Here is a 10,590-nt window from a genome sequence, read left to right on the forward strand (position 1 = left end):
TAGAAAAATAACTGCAACAACTAAGGAAGGGAAGAAATCTCACTAAGACATCAGAAAAGGTTGGGCAATCCTCAACCAAAGAAACTATGGCTGGAAACGGTGATGATAATGTAGATTTGGCTGTGAGGGAGGCAACACAACAACGAGAAAAAGTTGCACAGGATGCTGAGAAAGTAGCTGTTAAAGATGCACAGATTATCTATGAAGAGGAGAGGGGTCGGAGAATTGCTCAAAATAAACCCTTGGCTGCAGACCAGTTCGAAAATACAGCTCCCATTCCTGGGAGACCACTGGGCGATTACCCTAGACCGGTCTACAATCAAGGATTATCAAGTGTGAGACCACCTCCAATTACAGCTAACAATTTCGAATTGAAGCAAGGTTTGCTTCAAACCCTTCAAAATTGTTGTGTTTTAAGAGGGAAGTCGAACGAAAATCCAAACACTTATCTAATGGACTTCGAGGAGATTATGAACACCTTTCAATACAATGGGGTATCACAAGATGCAGTGTACTTAAGGGCATTCCCCTTTTCACTTAAAGATGATGCTAAGGAGTGGCTTCGGAGTTTTCCTAGTGAATCGATCAGAACTTGGGAGGAGATGACCAGAAAATTTCTTGATAAATATTTCTCATTTGCTAAGACGGGCAAGATTAGAAGAGAAATCCATAATTTCTGCCAGAAAGAGACTGAAACAGTTTTTGAAGCAAGGGAGAGGTTTAAGGAGATTATTCGAAAGTGTCAACATAACGGAATTGAACTCTGGATTCAACTCCAGGATTTTTGGGAAGGATTGACATCGGCCTCGCGTAGAACATTGAGCAATACAGTTGGAGGCCCTTTGATGAAAAAGACTACAGAGGAGATAGTTACAATTCTTGATGAGTTCTCTGAAGCTGCAAACTAGTGGCCCGCAGAGAGTGATGAAAGAAGAAGATCAACTGGTGTTCACCAAGTTGATGTGCAAGTACAACTTAATGCTATGGCTAAAGAAATACGAAATATGACCTTAGCCTCGATACAAAATGAGCCTCACGCAGCTTGTGATATATGTGAAAGAGGACACCCTACTCATAAGTGATAAGCCTCAACTGAGGAAGTGAATGATGTAGGCAATTATAATGCAATGGATCAAAGACACCCCAGTTTTTCATGGAATTCACCTGGAGGTACTGCGAATGCTTGGCAACAAAATAACTCTAGACCATAGGGACAAGGAGCTCCAACATACCAAAATTAGCAGAGGTAGCAATATCAGCCTCAACAACCCATTCAGCCTGTTGTAGAGGATCTAATGAAGGTTGTCCCTATCAAGACAGATGAGAGGTTGGACGCCCATGGAGCATCTATCAAAGAACTTGGCACTGGTTTTCAAACCCTAGAGAGACAAATAGGATAGATTGTAACAATATTATCTGAGAGAGCTCCAGGAACTCTCCCAGCTGATACTAAGAGAAATCCTAAAAGAAATAGTGAATGCTTTAACTCTGAGAAGTGGTCAAGTGTTGAAAGATCTCACCCCGATCCAAAATGATGTGAAACTCGAAAAAGGAAGTGGGAAGCAGCTAAAGAAAGATGTTTCTAAAAGAAGAAAGGCCCGGTGAAAACTGATAAAAAGAAGAAGAAGAAGAAGAAGAAGAAGAAGAAGAAGGAAGAAGAAAAATCAAGAAGTGAGGAACATGATGAGAGCGAGCATATGCCTGCTTTACCTTTCCCTCAAAAGCTATATAGAGAAAAGTTGGACAAGCAGTTTGGGAGATTTTTGGATGTGCTGAAACAGGTTCATGTAAACCTACCTTTCACAGAAGTACTCTCACAAATGCCTGCTTACACCAAATTCTTGAAGGAGATCCTTACAAAGAAGAGGAATATCGAAGAGACCTTAGTGGTCAATCTCACATAGTATTGCAGCGCCATATTGCAAAAAAAAACTCCCAAAAAAGTGTGGAGATCCAGGGAGTTTTACTATACCTTGCTCTGTAGGAACTATTCATTTTGATAAATCATTATGTAATTCTGGTGCCTCAATTAATTTAATGTCTCTATCTATTTACAGGAAACTGGATAAGGATATTGGAGAGATAAGGTCTGCACCAATATCATTGTAGTTGGCAGACCAAATGACTTTAATACTCGAGGGGATAATGGAAGATGTGTTAGTTCGGGTAGATAAGTTCGTATTTCCTACAGACTTTATAGTGGTGAATATGGAGGAGAACAAGGAGGTCCCCCTCATCCTAGTAAGACCATTCTTAGAAACGGGTAGAGAAATATTGTATATACACAAGAGGAAAGTCATGCTTAGAGTGGGTGAGGAGACTGTGACTTTTGAGATGAATGTAGCAAAGGGGGCACAAAAGGAAAAACCAGGTGCAAGTGTTGAGTGGAAAGTGAAGGGCTCAAAAGAAAAGGTTGCACTTAGTGAGAAAGATAAGTGTGGGTTGTACCCTAAGAAGGCTGAGAAACAGTTGTCTGCATGGATGTGTGCATTAGTTCGGGCGCGAGGAATGGAGCCTGAATTCGACTTAGACCCCGTCTAGATGTTCAGGGAAGTTTCCTTTACCTTATACTTTTTAACTTTGTGTTATGAAGACATGCCACAACTTAAAGTGTGGGGTGGGAGATATGTTGTATGTATGTATATGTGTTAGTTTAAAAAAATATTAAATTTGAAAACTTTCAATTTTTCCCGACGATAAATATCATCGACAGGTTTCTTGAGGGATTAAAGTCGAAAGAGAAAGACAAAAAGATTTTATTTTGTTAGGTAGTGTAATAATTTCCCCTTGATTTTTCTTTGTGCCGCGGTTCTTTTCTAAGGGTTTTGTTTGAACAGGGTGTAGTTAGTTTTTATTTTTATTAGTGGTAGGAAACCTTCTGTTGTGATTTGAATTGAAGACAATGTCTCTTAACTTTATTATACCTTGAGAATAGTGAGTGCTTTAGTTTTGACGCTTAGGCTCAGTTTGTGACTCTTGTATAAGCACCTTAAATGGGATGATCATAACTTTGCTTAACTGCTTTGACTAGTGTGACTTGATGAGTCCAATCTTGAGTGAGTTATGTGCCATGTGTGTGAGAGGTTTTGTGTATTCTGTGCATTGCATTTGATGTCTAGAACTTGCCCCGAGTGTTTGCAAAGTGAAATGGTAGTATTTTTCAGTCTTGGAAGTGATATAGGCATTTTTTTGTTGAGCCAGTTACATGCTATTACCCACCTAATTGTTATGTACCTTAGTTAACCTCATTGAGCCTGTAATCCGGTTACTTCGGCAACTACATTACAAGCCTTACCCATTTATTTAAATTGATCATTTATTTGAACCTTGTACCTCTCGTGAGCACTTGAAATTATTATGAACTTTATAAAAGTTAAAGTGTGGGGTGGTTGGTTTGGCTTTTGAGTGGAACTATTGAAATAAGGAGAAAGGTGCAATATTTTGAAAAAGTAAGAGCCACTTGATTTGAAAAAAAGAAAGGATAAAACATTAAGTGTATGATTGTGAAAAATATTCCTTGATAGTGCTTACTTGATGTAATTGTGCTTAAAGAAGAGTTAATGTATATTGATATGAAGGTGGAGTTATGGTTTGACATAAATGTGCGGTTTTGAATGGTTAATTGTATATATTAAAGTACTTAGGAAGGTGTAGTCACTCTTATATCTAAATATATCATACCCATCCCGCAGCTTACATTTCAACCAAATGAAGTCCTACTTGATCCTTGATTGAATGAGCTCGATTAGTAGAGTAGTACACAACGGGCAAGCCTATGCTACGTCTTTTGTGGCATATGAATGGTACTTCTCAGAGTGAGTGAATTCTTTCTATCTTGAGTTCATAATTGTTCTTAAATTTTATTGTTGTGTGAGGGCACTTGATTCATGAAGGAAAGGTAATGTCATTAGTTGATACCCAATTTTGACCTCATATTTTAAAATAGTATATATACTTTCAAAATATCATTTTGCATCATTACTTAATTTACGAGAGTTATACAAGTATTTTCTATAATTTTTAAAGCTTTAAAAATTAATTTTCTTGCATTTAAATTACTTGAATATATATTAATTACCTATTTAAATTATTTTATGATACATTAATCATACAAATTTATTATTTGTATCCATATATATACTTCATAATATTTTACTTTGTATTATATAATTATATTTGTATTTTAAAGATATTTTACATAATTTTGCAATAATAGCTTATATTCTATACATAATTGTATTTATTATATTATTTATACTAAAATAGCATTTTTTTTTATATTTTATAATGTCAAGATAGTATTCTAAATCATTTTACTGTAGAAGTGATGTTTTTATTATTTATTAATTTCTTTTATAAATTATTTTTAAAATAATTTCGCATATTTAATTTATTTCCCCAACACAAGGGTAATTTCGGACCAAATTTGGCCCAAATCATTAGCCCAACACTGCAACCCAATCCAAACAACCCTTGTGACCAACCCGGTCGTGACCCGTCTAAACGACCCACCCTGCTCCCCTTTCTATCTTGGCCGTTGATCTCAAATGATCAACGACCCCTAATAAACTAACCCCTTTCCATATATCCCTCCTATCTAACCCTAAATACCCATTCCTCACTTCCGCTGCCTCTACTTCTCAAACCATAATAGCTTCCTGCTTAATCCTCCCCAATTCCGGCTTAGATATGGAATCTCTCTGTGATTTTCCTTCCATATATGCTCGATTCCTCCGTTCTTTACATGGTTTTGGTATCACATGATACTTGCCTATCTTTGGCAAGTATACGGTCCTAAATCAAGAAACCATCTCCAGACCTTCGAGATTTAGACGATATTTCATCTATATACACCTACTACCAGGCCTTATGGGTCCGATTTAGTGAGATTTTACTATTTTTGGTTCTTCGTTTTAAACTAGGGTTTACCGGATTTCCCCTAAATTAATTCTAATTGATTTTGTAATGACCCAACCGGTCATTTTAACTTTTGGAACCCCGTTCCCTAAAATAAAACTTCTCGTATGTGTTTTTAATGATTTACGACTTGCGGGGATGGTTGGTTCGGGACATGAAAGTGTTCGGGTTGAAATCGGAACACTTGGCTCCTTAAGTTAGCCTTAAAAGGGCAAGTTTGACTTCGGTCAACATGTTTAGAAAATGACTTCGGAATCAATATTTGACGGTTCCAATAGGTTCGTATGATGATTTCGGACTTGAGCGTATGTTCGAATCGGATTTTGGATAACCCAGGAGCGTTTTAATAGTAAAAATTAGCTATTTGAAGGTTTAAATGTTCTTTAAATTTGGTTTGGAGTAGGTTTTGGAGTAATCGAGGTCCGTTTAGAATTTTGATCCTGGAAATAGCTCCGTATGGTGATTCTGGTCTTAGGAGCGTGTTCGAAATTTTATTTGGAAGTTCGTAGTTAAAGTAGGCTCGAAATGGTTAAAACAAGAATTTAAGTTTGGAAGTTTGACCGGGGAGTTGACTTTTTGATATCGGGGTCGGAACTCAGTTCTGAAAATTTTTATAGCTCAGTTATGTCATTTATGACTTGTGCGCAAAATTTGAGGTCAATCGGACTTGATTTGATAGGTTTCGGCACCGAATGTAGAAGTTGGAAATCTTAAGTTTCATTAAGCTTGAATTGGAGGATAATTCGTGATTTTAGCATTGTTTGGTATAATTTGAGGGTTCGACTAAGTTCGTATGATGTTTTGGTACTTGTCGGTAAAATTGGTTGGGGTTCCGAGGGGCTCGGGTGAGTTTCGCGGACGGCTAACGAATCATATTTGGCCTTTGGAAGACAGCTGATAGCTGCTGGTATTTTCTTCTGATTTTCCTTATACGCGATCGCGTAAGTTCGTCTGCGATCGCGTAGTGTAAATTGGGCAGAGGCGACTTTGTTCTACGTGATCGCGTGAGATAGTCTACGATCGCGTAGGCTTGTTTGAGGCAGTGATATTTTTGTTCTTCGTGAACGCGTGAATAGGGTTGCGATCGCATAGGTGTGTGAATTTGGTATTCGCGACCGCGTGGAGGAGGTCGCGTTCGCGTAGAGTAAGTAGAGCAGCAGGGAAGGCCACACACTTAATGCTTCGCGATCGCGTGCGGAGGTTCGCGATCGCGTAGGTTTGCGGAGTCAGTGCTTCACGATCACGTGGGACTTTATGCGATCGCGTAGGGTTATTTTCTGGGCAGTAAAATTTGTGCTACGCGATCGCGTGAGGAAGTTCGTGATTGCGTAGAAGAAATCACTGGGCTGTGAGTTTAAGTTCTAAAAATGGGACTTTGTCCCATTTTCCATTTTTAACGATTTGGAGCTCGGATTTGGACGATTTTTGGGAGATTTTCAGAGAAAATAATGGGGTAAGTATTCTTAACTCAATATTGGTTAAATTACCCGAATCCATCATTTGTTTTATCATTTAATTGGTGAATTAAGTTGGAAAAAGTTTGAAAACCCTCTTGGATAGATTTGAGGATTTGAGGGCCGAATTGTTATCGTAATTTAGTGATTTTGGTATGGGTAGACTCGTGGTTGAGTGGGCATTCATATTTCATAAATTTTGTCCGATTCCGAGACGTGGGTCGCACGGATGATTTTTAAATTAATTTCGGACTTTTATTGAAAAATATAGTATTTTCTTATAGAATTGATTCCTATAATTTTTAGTGATTGTATCGAATTATTTTGGCTAGATTTGAGCTAGACAGAGTTGGATAATCATGGAAAAGGCCTTTCTAGTGGATTAAATTGGAGCAAGACGAGGTAAGTCTCTTGTCTAATCTTGTGAGGGGAAAATCACCCCATAGGGATTAAATTGAATAATTGTTGCTAATTGCGGGGGCTACGTACGCACGAGGTGACGAGAGTCCGTGCGTAGCTACTATTAATGCTAAAGTCCGGGTAGTTTAGGACTCATAGCATGAACTTCTTGTGTAAATTACATTCCTTGTTTAATATATATATATATATATATATATATATATATATATATATATATATATATATATATATATTGTGAACTGTAGGATAAAAGTATTAAAGGATGGAAATCTCATATACTTGATTGTCTGTTTAAAATAATTAATTGTTAAGAGAAATCATTCTTCCTCCCGAATTTATCTTATAATAAATATATTCTCCTTCCAGAGGTACATAAGAAAATGTCCTCCTTTCTTGTGGAGCGGGCCGAACACCTCGGCAAGATAGATGCATCTATGGATCGTGTCGCACGTCCCTCGGCAGTGTACACGAAACTCTGGATCGGGCCGTACGACCTCGGCATAAATAGTGCTTAATAATAATAATTACACGATACTTTGATAGTTTATTTCAGCTTGTGAATCTAATTGAAATTTGGAAATTATTGGAATTTAAAGAATTTATTTATCTCTGCTTGTTAAGGAAATTATTGTTATTTCTGTAAATGAGGCTAAATTGATAAATTGGAAATTTATTGGAATTGAAGGAATTTAATTATTTCTGCTGGTTAAAGAAAATCATTGTAAATTCTATAAATCATGTTGATCTAGATATTGCTATTTTTATTTCATTTATTATTATTGACTCTTAGTGAGTGTCATAGTCGGCCATCTCGTCTCTACCTCTTCGAGATTAGGCTTGATACTTACTGGGTACATGTTGTTTTTCATACTCATGCTGCACTTGCTGCACATTTTATTGTGCAGGTACATATATGTCTAGCAATCTTGTGGGAGCTGAGGTGTGGTTACAAATGTGGGGACTTAGGTGAGCTGCATTCTATATTACAATCCACAGCCAACAGAGTCTCTTTCAGAGATATGATATTTTCTGATCTAATTTATATTCTAGACAGATGTTGTATTTTAAATTTTAATTCCCTAGTAAATGCTCATGCACTTGTGACACCGGGTTTTGGGAATGCTTGTGAGTTGTTTAGAAATTTAGTTGCTAAAAATATTTATCATTTACTCTATGAGTTTTATTTTTATTATTTCATTGAAGAAATTTTGATTTTAAATCCATTAAAATGGGTAATTAAGCTAGGTATGTATTGTTGGCTTGCCTGACAGCGGTGTCCAGCGCCATCATGATTTTTAATGGATTTTGGGTCGTGACAGATTTTGCATGCTATGTTTTCCTTATTTTGTGTTTAATCGACTGTCTTTCCTTATTTGGGTACTTAATTTTGATGCTATATAAACCACTCCCCAATTTCCCCTTTGGAGGGACTCTAATTGCTAAATATTACTACTATCTTTCTTATCTTACACTATTCTAAGGCTCAATCTTTTGGCCGGCTGAAAGCCAAGGCACCATATTCTGTTAACCTTCCTCCAGTGCAAACACTGCTCGGGGTCTGTTTTGAGACTCTTGTGAACTCTGAAGCACTGGAGGTTTGGGGTTTTTTATCACTCTTCTGCAATTGCTGCTATTCATTAAATTTTGAGTTTCTCGTTCTTTACCCTCGTAATTCTACTCATTTCTGTTTGTGCTTATGTTATGTGCATTAATGTTCTTTGGTTTTCTCTGAGTTAATTTCGATATTATGCCATTCTGCTTCTGTTAGCATTACTCTATAGTTCCATTAGCTCCAATTTTGGGCAAGCCTTGATGTTAACCCATATGTGTATAGCTAAGTTGACTCATGATGTCTTCTTGATACGTAATTGAAATCCAATTGATGGTTGTTGAACTTTGTTTGACTTCTTACACTGAAACCCTTTGTGAGACTATATTCTTGTTCGAAATTGCTTTATTCATGTTAAATCCTTCATGCCTAATCTTCTATTTCTCTGGAAGTTATACTTAGCCTAATATGCCAACCTTAATTGTGTCCAACCCGAATGATCATTATGTTACTTATACCTGTTGCTTATTCTCGGTTTGGCTTCTTGCCTTGTTCTGTACTATCATGATAACTAACTTATGCCCAAAATGTGTTCTAAATCCTGTTGAGACATTCATGCCCAACCTGTTATCTTTATGGAATTCTTCTGTTAGCTATGATCCTTTCCCATGCTATTTGTAACTCCACTGAGTTTGTGGCTTGCTCAATCTTGTGTTCCTCAGTATCAATTGAGACCTTTATAGTAGATACCATAACGTGCACTTTTCCCATATATGTGACCAACTAGCTTAAGGTTTGATGCTTGTCTAATGTGAATGTGACATATTTTGTTCACTATAAGTCTTCTGGTACTGTAATTGATACTCAGCATGTTAAAATTTTCTCATTATCGACTAAGTGATTGCTCTAACTTGTTCTGTTATGTTGTCTTCATTATGCCTTCATGTTGAAACTTTTCATGAGAAGGCTATGCTCTATTTGTTCTTGTCCATGACTCTATTAGACTCTCATGCTTAAATCTTGTGTCTAAGGTTCTTTAGGCTAATTCTGAATCAGTTTACTTTTGAAGCTCTTTTTGTTTTGGAATAGCTCACTATCCTTGATGATTAATTCTGTTACTTTAACTTTGTTTCTGAAAATACAAGTATGAATCCGCCTTGTGAACTTGTCTGTATTCTTGTCTATATGTTTGGGCATCCCTTTAGTTAAGTGAGTTATTCATTTGGGCCTAGTATGTTGGTCTTGCTATGGTACTGGAGGTCTGAAATGCAATGCTCGCATTTGAAGTTTGGGTCTGTTGTCCGTGTGAAGTTCTGAGCATATTGGAAGGCCCAAATATGTTATTGGGTTATTCTATTTTTGTAATTGGTCCGGAGCTTTGTTCAATATGGTCTGTAATAACTTGTAAAACTGAATAATGGGGGAAACTAGTGAAATTGGGGAAAACGAGTACATTCTAATGCTTGCAAAAAGGGTAGAAAACATGCATATAGGGTCTACGTGGTCTATTTGCTATTTTGTTCAACATGACATATATGCTATTTAGCTTAATGTGTTGTACACTAATAGAAAGCATGCCTATAGGAATCACGCACACACTTCACTTCATTTGTCAAATATGTTATATTTGTCTCCATGTCAACTATCCAACACTCTTAGATAACATGTTTATAGGATGCAACAATGTAATGCATTTACTTACTTAGATGCCATGACTATAGGGTCTTGACTAAGTAATCAACTACTTCGTGTTGTTTTTTGCACTGCTTCACTTAGATAGCATGCATATAGGGATAAAGTACCATAAAATCAATTTCAACTACCAACTATTAGAAATCCTGCCTATAGGATACCTTCACCTGCCTAAGACGCATATCTATAAAATCAGCTTTAGTAATTCAGCATTACGAGATTGCGTTCGTTATTTTATTATGCAAACAATTAGAAATCATGCCTATAGGGTTTGTAATGATCTAATATGCCCACGCGTTAATCCAGAAGCTGCAACACTACTCGTATAATACTGGAATCACATAGAAATCATGCCTAGAGGACTTAACGATTCTAATGCGTCCTAATTCTATCTACTGCCCAACCAGAAATCTATTTGCGTGCTTTCTTGCTTATGTGTGGAAGTTAACTTGAGCCTTTTGTTACTATTATATGCAGTCCTATCTATTTTGAATGTCGCCTAGTTTTATCATTTTTTGAACAACATAAGTAAATTCTAGAACCACCTAATAGTAGGTC

General features: G+C 36.8%; 1 non-coding gene across 1 annotated transcript; it reads right to left on the bottom strand.

Annotated features, from left to right (window-relative positions):
* Window positions 1-650: 650 nt before the first annotated feature.
* On the bottom strand, window positions 651-757 carry LOC117281723 (small nucleolar RNA R71). The gene has a single exon (XR_004512349.1). It is a non-coding gene; the product is annotated as a small nucleolar RNA R71 (small nucleolar RNA).
* Between the last annotated feature and the right edge of the window lie 9,833 nt (window positions 758-10,590).

The sequence above is a fragment of the Nicotiana tomentosiformis genome, chromosome 11 (assembly GCF_000390325.3).
Source record: "Nicotiana tomentosiformis chromosome 11, ASM39032v3, whole genome shotgun sequence".
Taxonomy (NCBI): Eukaryota; Viridiplantae; Streptophyta; class Magnoliopsida; order Solanales; family Solanaceae; genus Nicotiana; species Nicotiana tomentosiformis.